This window comes from Haplochromis burtoni, unplaced genomic scaffold (genome assembly GCF_018398535.1).
Source record: "Haplochromis burtoni strain Fernald_Lab_line unplaced genomic scaffold, NCSU_Asbu1 Contig_69, whole genome shotgun sequence".
In the NCBI taxonomy this organism is placed as follows: Eukaryota; Metazoa; Chordata; class Actinopteri; order Cichliformes; family Cichlidae; genus Haplochromis; species Haplochromis burtoni.
In genome coordinates, this window is record NW_024582430.1 from 1456497 (window position 1) to 1466044 (window position 9548).

Here is a 9548-nt window from a genome sequence, read left to right on the forward strand (position 1 = left end):
GCTCCCAGGATGTGGGTGTGCATTCTAGTGTGGAATACTCACCAAGCCTTTGCAGCCTGTTAAAGATCACACACAATTAATTATATGCCTCTAAGTATACATGGTTGAATATTTCCTAATACAAATAACTACATGCAGTATTCTACCATATGCAAACTTATATCACTAAAAGATTATACTGACTACTAAATACAATTTTCCATTAACAGAGCCCATAAATGAAAGAAAATATGAAGGTTTTCTCTTTTTAATGCTGTCTTGCATATTTGAACAAACACATAAATGCTTTTGATGAACAGTCATAAACTGTGTTTCACTGTGAACAGCCGAGTGTTTTCCACACTGCGCGTAAACACCTATCTCTGACAGCTCAGCCATCCTTTGCTGAATGATCTCGTTCATTCGGTCACCACCTGAAGCTCGTGAGCGTGAACGGGCCTTAAATAATTTGACTGTAGGCTGTACCGGCGTGAAGCTGACATACGGCACCGTTCACAACGCCTGAGCTCCATTTTGGCTCAGGTTTAGCGCACGCGTGTTCTGTGAGTTTTATCTACCATCTGAATAAAACGTAATCACCTGACTTTTCTCTATCGTGTGGTTTCTGCACCGTGTGAAGCTTGTGTGCAAGAAGTCTGTTACACTGGTTTGATCTGGCTCAGTAGGATCGCTGGGTCAGAGACCTTTACTGCAGAAACATCCCAGAACGCAGTGCCATCTTTTTGTGGCGTGCCACAGGTGAGAAACTTCGATGAGATGTTTAATTGGAGCAAATGGTTTAATTTGTACTTTGAATTTTCTTCGGTTCCCGTGACAACGCATCACCGCCCTGCCCTAAAAACGATCATTTCACGAGCATCCAGGAGGCTTACACAGGCCGGCGTGGAGAGGTGTTTGGAGTGAAGCAAATCTTTGCATTATTTATGCGCAGAGTTGTGGAGCCTCTGTTGTTTCACCTAAAACCTCTAATTTCCTGTAAATAACCAGCAACGCTTTCTGCTCTCTCTAGTCTTTGAATATTTATCACTCAGAGTCATTAAGTTTGGAGATAATCGTGAATATTTGGCTGAAGGTTCTCGCTTTGCCTCAGTTAGCCTTGCCCCGGGTGGAGTTTCCACTTGGCATTTAGAGAATGCACTTCAAACTTCAGCAGCTCTCAGATGTTTTTCTCAGCACACTTTAAGGCTCGTGTGGAGTGTAGAGGTGTAATCTGAATAAAACGATAATTCACATGAAAGCTCGTGGAAAAAAAATCCTTATTTTCACAGGTTCGTTGTGCTTTATGGACGCTGGCTGTGACGCTGCAGCTGAAATAACACGTGTAATAGATCTGGATTGATTTAAGGAAAATATCCATTAACAACACAGTTGATTCCTACGATCATTAATCTCATTAATGCTGTTCCTACCCAACTACTGACGTCAGCAGATGAAAGCTTTGAGCCTTCGAGTGACTGTGTGTCTCTATTTTAATCATAAAATACTTTCCTACCATGAAGTTCTCAGTCAGTCTGCGACTCGCAGTATTTTACGGGGATTTTTCCACAGATGCACAAAGGATAACGCAAAGTTTCGTTGGTCTCACAGCAGACGTGACCTCTAATCTACTGATTTGTGCTCCGTGAACACAGTTTTTCATGTATCCATGTGCAAAATAAATATTTTCCACAGTTAAACCGCAACAAAATCCTGATTCAGAGATCGGAAATGTTTGTGTTGGAGTGAATCAAGTCGTACATGTTACACATGTTCACACTTAATCTGCATCATTATTGAATATATTGCTACAGTTTATTAAATATGGTGATATGAGCTGAAAAAAGGCTGCTGCTTCTTTTAAAGATGGATTTTCTTGCTTGCTTGGTGGCGTTCTCACACTTTATCTGGACAACATACTGTATGCGCTGCAGACATGATGTTAAAAACAAAGTTACGATGACTGTCGTGAGAAATCCTGACAATCGTGTCCGTGGAAAACCGGATTCGTTGTTTGTGACTGTTTCACATTTTGCTGCGACAGCTTCCTGTTTTGAAATATGTGCATGTTTTTTTCTTATATGATGTGATTATAATTTTGGACACTAGCTGATGTTGATGATGTTTTTCAGTTAAACAGGGTCAGTGTTAATGATGTCTGGAGTAGGACCCTGCTGCAGAAAGTTAACTCATAAAAACGAAGCGTATGACAAACATAGTCAGAGCCTTTAAAAGTTTATATAACAGTAAGAGAGGAGCCAGCTTTTAGTCACAAAATAATTTGGGTGGTGATTAAACACACTTTTGACTTCTTCTGTTGCTTAATTGTCAGACTGGGTTAAGTTTGGTGTTTTCGGTTAAAAACATGAACTCGAGCACTTAAATTTATGAGCGTTCGTTTACAAACATCCACGTGAGATTATTTTGGAGTTCCCTCAAATATACGTCAAGACATCAGCACTAAAGAACACCATCCACGGATCCAAGAGACACCGGCAGCAATATTCGCCGCCCCGGGAGAGCGAGCTGCGCCACCACCTCAGGTTATTACATCTGTACCTCCACATTACAGCAAGTCAAGTGTGTTAAAGTCCTAATTAGCGACAATGACAATCTCCATTTTGTGTTCGCTGATGTGAGCACCTGTAAGCTGTAGCCACGGGAGCCTCTCGTAATTAGCGTCTATTTCCCCTTAAGAAAGCAACGAGCCTTGAACGCACACCCACATCCGTGAGCACAAACTGAAAACCAACTTCTTCTTCTTTAAACTGCAAACACAGAATTAGAACAAATCTGATGCAAATGAACCAAACACAGAAAAAAAGAAACTGCAAACATAAACAGCAGATACAATAAGTTAAATATCCAGAACACGTCAGATGTGCAGGAGCAGACGAAGACTGTTCCTCAGCCACGAAGGAGACGTCCAGGACCAGTGCAACAAGCTGCCTGCAGATTTGCTGCCCTTCCTAGTTGGGATAAAACAGAAGTCGTGGTTTCACACGTCCATGAGTCGCAGCAGCTCTGACTCTCTGACCGAACGTGATCCGTGTTTCAGAGTAGACTGGGACATTAGTGTTGTGGGACACGCTGAGCTGACTGTTGTTGTGACGTAATGACAAATAGTTTAACAATAAACTGAACATTAATTAAAGATCATTTATCTAAAGTTCACTCCTTCTGTTTGTGTGAATATAAACAGCTGCTCGTCCTCGTACGGCCGCTGCAGAAAATACTTTCACCCGGAAGGAATCCCGGACAGAAGACGAGCCCGGGGTCAGAGCGTGGGGAAGGTGTTGGTTACTGTTGATATGATGAATCCATTTTGATGCTAAAAGCTGTTTATTGATAACAATCATACTCGGAGTCGTTGTAAAATGTATTTGGCTGCAGCTTGTAACAGCTTAAATGTTTGCAGCAAACACTGAAGACCCAAATTTCTCACTTTATTATGTTTCCTAAGAAAGTTTCTTTAATCTCTCTTTGCTTCTGTTCTATGGACCTTTAACTTAACCTCTGGGTGGTCTTGGGTCGATTTGTGCCATTTTTCATTGTTCGTATACACGCCATTTGCACTGTGTTGAACGGAATATAGCCAACTTTTCAAAAAAAAAGTCTGGTTACATATATTTCAAAATTCCAGTCTGACTCCCTTAAATTAGCTTCAGTGGCTGAGCTACAGATAAACTTACACTATTGGTCCTAGTGGTCGATTTGTGCCCCATTGAAACCCATTATAAACGCTATTTCCCATTCCACAGTCATTACAACCAAATAATGGGCCATCTTCCGAATGTTGGTGGTACTCGGGAGTCAGGGCCTTGGAATTGTATCTTTTGGGAAATATTTGATTTCTTTGTTTTTTGGGGCTAAAAAAACAGTGCGGCCATGTGACGAAACCGGGATATAAAGGGTTAAAATCCGCGAAATGTAATTAAAACTTGATATGAATATTTCAAGGAGAAGTAGGTCTAAAAGATTGGCTAATTTAAAGTGGAAAAAAATATTAATATATAGATATTTTATGGCACTTTTCATGGCGTGGTCGATTTGTGGCTCTAAGCCCAATAGTGTATGCATTTTTCTAGGACCCCCCAGAGGTTAAAGCCCCGCCCCCCATAGAGAGTTCCAGATTAAGTTAGTATTTCATCTGGAACGCCCCCTCGGATTTCCAAGTTGGACAGTTGGAGCAGTTATCAATCCAACACGTACGTAAACAAAGCTGTGCTCAGGTCACTGACTGGGCTCCAGTTCTGCAGATTTTAGGCACAAAAACAGGTAAAACACTGTGAAACATGAGTGTTTCTATCTTGATAAGAAGCAAAAATAAATCCTGTTTTTCCTCCATTTGCCAACTTCCCACTTCTGTATCTGGAACGCCGCTGCTGGCACCGCCAATGTTGGAAACACCAGGGAAACTAATGCGACATTATGCAAAGACAAACGTGCCAAGAGACATTAAAGTAAAACTTTATTACTGTAGATGAGATTAACCCCCCCAGGTTTAATCAGTGCAGGATTGTGCAGTTTATGTAAAAGAGGAGCCAGTTTCTCATCTTTGTAAAACAACTTTCCTCCATAAAGGTTGGTGCATCAAAACGTTCTTGGTAACAAAGGGGGAAATGTGGAAGTAATGAAATAGGAAGTGAAACAGCTGTGTACTGATCAGTGATGGGAATAACGGCGTTACTAACGGCGTTACTTTTTTCAGTAACGAGTAATCTAACTAATTACTATTCCTATCGTTACAACGCCGTTACCGTTACTAACAAGAAAACGCGGTCCGTTACTATTTTTCAACAAACAGACGGTTGAAGCCGTGTTCAGCTTACAGCATCTTATATCAGCTGTAAGTAATCTGGGCGCTACAGCTTTAAGCAGCTGCGCTCCCACGGACGGTGATCACGATCACTTTTTGGCACAACAGCTGGAGCTCAGGGGGCAAAACAATCGCATGAGTGCTGCTGTTTGACTGAGGAAGAGTAAAGTAGTCATGGTCAATCACATGACCACTTAAAGACAAAGCAACAAGGTGACATGTACCAGTTTATAAATTGTGTTGACAGGTCACGTAAAACCAGAGTCACGTTTACTGTCTAAGGACAGCGCAGCGAGACCTCTCTGCTTATGAGCAAAAAATTAAAAAACAAAAACAGGGGAAGTTTTAGGAGAAACGGCGAGAGAGAGAGTTTTGAGATGTGAGAGATTTGTGACGTTTATCGTGTTTGCAGTGTGTAGTTAGTGTGTAGTGTTGTGGATAGTTTTGTGTTGTGTGTCAGAACAATGAGGCGACTGCTGTCTTCAGGTAGAAACAGCAGTGACACACCTGCTGCTGTCACACCTGCAGGTATCAGGCTGTGATGTTTCCTTTGGAGTGGCACAAATAATTTAGCATCTTATTTAATGCAGAATAGTTTGAAATGGTTACTTAAAAAATCAAGGTAAAAGGTAAATGGATGCAAAGAACCTTGTTGTTTGCAAAACTTGTGCGTAGGATTTCAAAATTGACAATTTCTATTTGCATTTAAAGTTATGAAATATGATTCATTAAACATGTTTGTGGTTGTTACAGTAAAAAATAACTTTTTCTACTCTGATTTTATGTTTTCTGTCTGATTTTAGATCAATTGTGTTAATACAGTTTGTCAAAATGAAAACATGACTGTAAATCCAGACACGTGAGGCTGTGCTGATGAGACCAAACAAGGCAAAGCAAATCGTTTTTAAAGGGAAAATGAAAAGTAGTTAAAAATGGACAATTATACCCTGGACCCCAGAGGGTTAAATGTTTTTTTTCAAAGTAACGCAATAGTTACTTTTCAAGTAATGAATTACTTTTAGAATATTGTAACTCAGTTACTAACTCACTTACTTTTTGAAGAAGTAACTAGTAACTATAATTAATTACTTTTCCAAAGTAACTTGCCCAACGCTGGTACTGATGCACGTGTGACGCATTATGGTCAGTAGAGATGACACGTGGGTAAAAATGCATTAGCTCTGTGAGACAGATAATGAAACCTCTCTGAAAGTGACGATGGGTCTGTGAGTCTGTTTGCTTCCTCTTTGGGTGCATGTGGAGCAGAAAGAGGGCGGCAGCCTGGATCTCTGAGCCATCAGAGACTTAAACAGAGCGAGATGACAACTCGCCGTCCGTGCTGTATATTTTAAAAAGCTCCGTCTGACTGAGCATTTGGCTGCAGACGGAGAAGTCTGGTGTGCCAGGCTGTGTTAACAGCAGAGGAACAACAGAACATGTCTGGTGTCTTCCACGCTTTGACCTACATCTCATGCATTTAATGGACCTGCGTTTGGGCGCGCGCGCGCACACACACACACACACACACACACACCCTTCCTACAGAAACAGAGGAGGCAGCAGGCAGGCCTGTGCAGAGTGAATGTCTATATTTTATTCATGCTGTGCTCCCTGCTTGTCACCACTCAGTAGTCGGGCCGTTACTTGATGTGATTCACCCATTTAAACTCACTTTTTCCTAACAGGAGTCTGTCGCAGGTCCAGCTTTGAGTTGAAATTCACTACATTACAACAAAGATAAAGACTAAAGTGAGACAAGGTGTTGTGGTTCAGTGATACGAGGGCAGCTCGCTGCTTTACTTTCTGCTCCTTAAAAGATTTATTCCAACTCTGCGAGTCTCAGTCTCTACCTTTAGCCATCAGCTCAACTGCTAATAGAGTTCATGCTGAGATGTTTCAGTCTTATAGTTCAAGTTAGTTTAGTGTTACTGAGAAATTATTCATTTCCTGTCACTTAATGTGCAAATCGTACGCTGCAGTCTGTGCTTTTATACGTTTGTGCTGCACGTAAGCTTGTTCTCACTCTCTGGCCTCAAAGCAGTTTTTCTGCAGCCTAACCGAGTTTTTAGTGCCTAAAACAGGGAAAAGTAGCCAAGCAAAACACGAACCAGGATTTTGATTTTTATGAGTCTGTTACCAGAACCGTTTGATCGTATCTCGCACATACAGTTGTGGTCAGAAGTCTGTATACATCCATCCTGAGGATGGACGTCCTGGTAAGTTTGGGCCTTTAATGATGTCTTTGAAATGTTCTTTTTCCAGGCTGGAGTGATTCGACCGCATGCATCCTTAATGACTTTAAAAACAAGATGAGGTGCATGAGTTTGAGTTTATTTTGGAAATGTATGTAGAGACACTTCTGGATCAAAAGTGGATATGCAGGCTCAAATATAGGCCTGTTAAATTCTCACTAGTAATCAGGAAGGACTGCAACTGGTAGTTTCTCTTTGCAGCATTAAAAGGAACAGCACTCACTGGCCTGACCGACACTCAGAACAGTAGGAAGGACCAAGGAAGTCAGTCAGCATCTAAGGAGGAGAGTCTGTAGATTTACATGCAAGTACAGGTTTTTCCAACGTTTGCCGAGACCTGAAAGAAGACCCGAAAAACCAGGAACAACCCAGGAACCACTAAGGATCAAGCTTGGCATGATCTGGAAACTGGTGAAAGACCAGTGTCACGGTCCACAGTGAAGCCAGTTTGACATCACTGCATACTGGGTGAGGGTGCCCCTGCTCCAAAATCGAGACCTGCACGGTGGACTGAAAGTTACAGCTGCCCACATGAACGAGCCTAAATGGCTTCTTTAAACCCCAAAAGACTGTACCAACTGTCAAGCATGGTGGGGGCCCCAAGTCCCAATCGCAGCCTTACCGAAAACTTGTGGACTTGCTTAAAATCTGGGTCTCTGCCAGGAAACCAACTAATTTCAATGACTACGGCTTTTTCCAAGAAGAGAGATCAAATATCCAACTTTATCCACACCCGAGGCTTGTTGATGGTTACCAAAAACATCCGGTCAAGGTGCAACTTGGTAAGGGATGTTTGACTAAATATTAGTGGGGGTGCATGTGTATATTTCAGCCAGTATTTATCCTTCTGGCCCTTTCTGGATGATAACCCAGTTCTTGCTCTGAAGGTCATTGAAGGTTTATTCTGTACAACATTCCACCCTGGAAAAAGAAATCATTAAAATTACGCCTGCGATGAGTGGATGTGAACCTCTGACCACAACTGTAAGTGTGTGGAGACAGTATGGCAGTAAAAAACACAAATGTAGTATCTGTCCGTCCACCTTTGTCCTGATGCTCGGTCTGAAACCGGAGTATAAGCAGAGATGCTCTGACCTCCCTCTCCTCAGCTTCCTCCTCCAGCTCCTCTCGGACGCCATCACCTCTTCCTCGTGTCCTGGAGTTGTCCAGAATGCCTCATCCAGGATTGCAGATGCTGATCCACTTGCTTCTGTTTGTTTGGAGGAGCAGCTGTTCTACTGTTAGTGCCCTCAGTGGCCAAGCTCCTCCCCCTTTGGAGGAACCTCATTTCTGACACTTGTACCTGCAGGCTCGTTCTTTCAGGTGCTTCCCACAGCTCACGGCGATCAGTGAAGGCAGGACCATTGACTGTTAATCAACAGTATGCTTGTTAATCTCCCACTCCACTTACATTAACAAGAGCCCAAAATACCTGAACTCCTCCAGCTGAGGCGGCGACTCCCTCCCAGACCAGGCTGGTTGCTCCACCCTTTTCCAGCCTCAGACGTGGAGATGCTAATTCATCCACACCACCGCACGCTCGGCTGCAAACCACCCCAGTGTGAGCTGAAGGTCACCACTTGATGAGGCCAACCGGACCACATGAAGAGTCTGACACGCTGAAGCTTGCATTTAGCTATCGAGGAAGATGGCTGTTAAAAAAAGTCACTAGTCCCTAACAATGGCTGGTGTGCACTTCTTTAAGAAATGTGTGCCATCTTTCTCCACACATGCACAGTTTGCCCCACACTCAGCTTACTGGAATCTTGCTAGCCTACATTCACTCGGGCCGTCTGATTCGTCCGGGACGCTGTCGCCCTCTCAGCGTGATTTTTGCAGATTTTTAACGATGGACAGATTTACATCATCCTCAGCTAATAAACCAAATTCACACCAAAGTTCTGCTTCCTGTAGATATTAGATGACGTCGTGTTTATGCAGCAAACATCAGAGGCGCACTAATCGTTCTCAGTTTCAGAGTCTACACGAGCTGGTCAGTGTGGTCCACGCGAGCTGACTTCAAAACCTCGTAATGGATAAGCCTCCTGTCCTTGAGCGTGTCCCTGCCTGTGAGAAGCAGTCGGAGCAGGCTGTGGGTTTTCCCCTCCACGGCTGAGAGAGGAGGAGGAGGAGGAAGAGGAGGAGGAGAGCATCGGGTTTGTTGTTCAAAGCCCGAGCTCGGCGGATGCATTATAAATGAGCAGGGTTTTGAGGCACGTCTCTTCCTCCCTCGCTCCCTCTGTCTTTTTTTTACACTCTTTGTGTGTGTGTGTTTGTGTGTGCGGGTGTGTAAGTGTGTGTCTCTATGTGCATAATGGATTTTTATCCTTCGCAGAGCACAGCGGTCACAGTTTGTCTGACTCCACATGGTCTTTATTATGCCAGACGGAGAGTGTATCAGCGGAGACATACCAGGCCGGCATCTGCCCTCTGTCTCTATCTCCACACACACACACACACACACACACACACACACACACACACACACACACACACACACA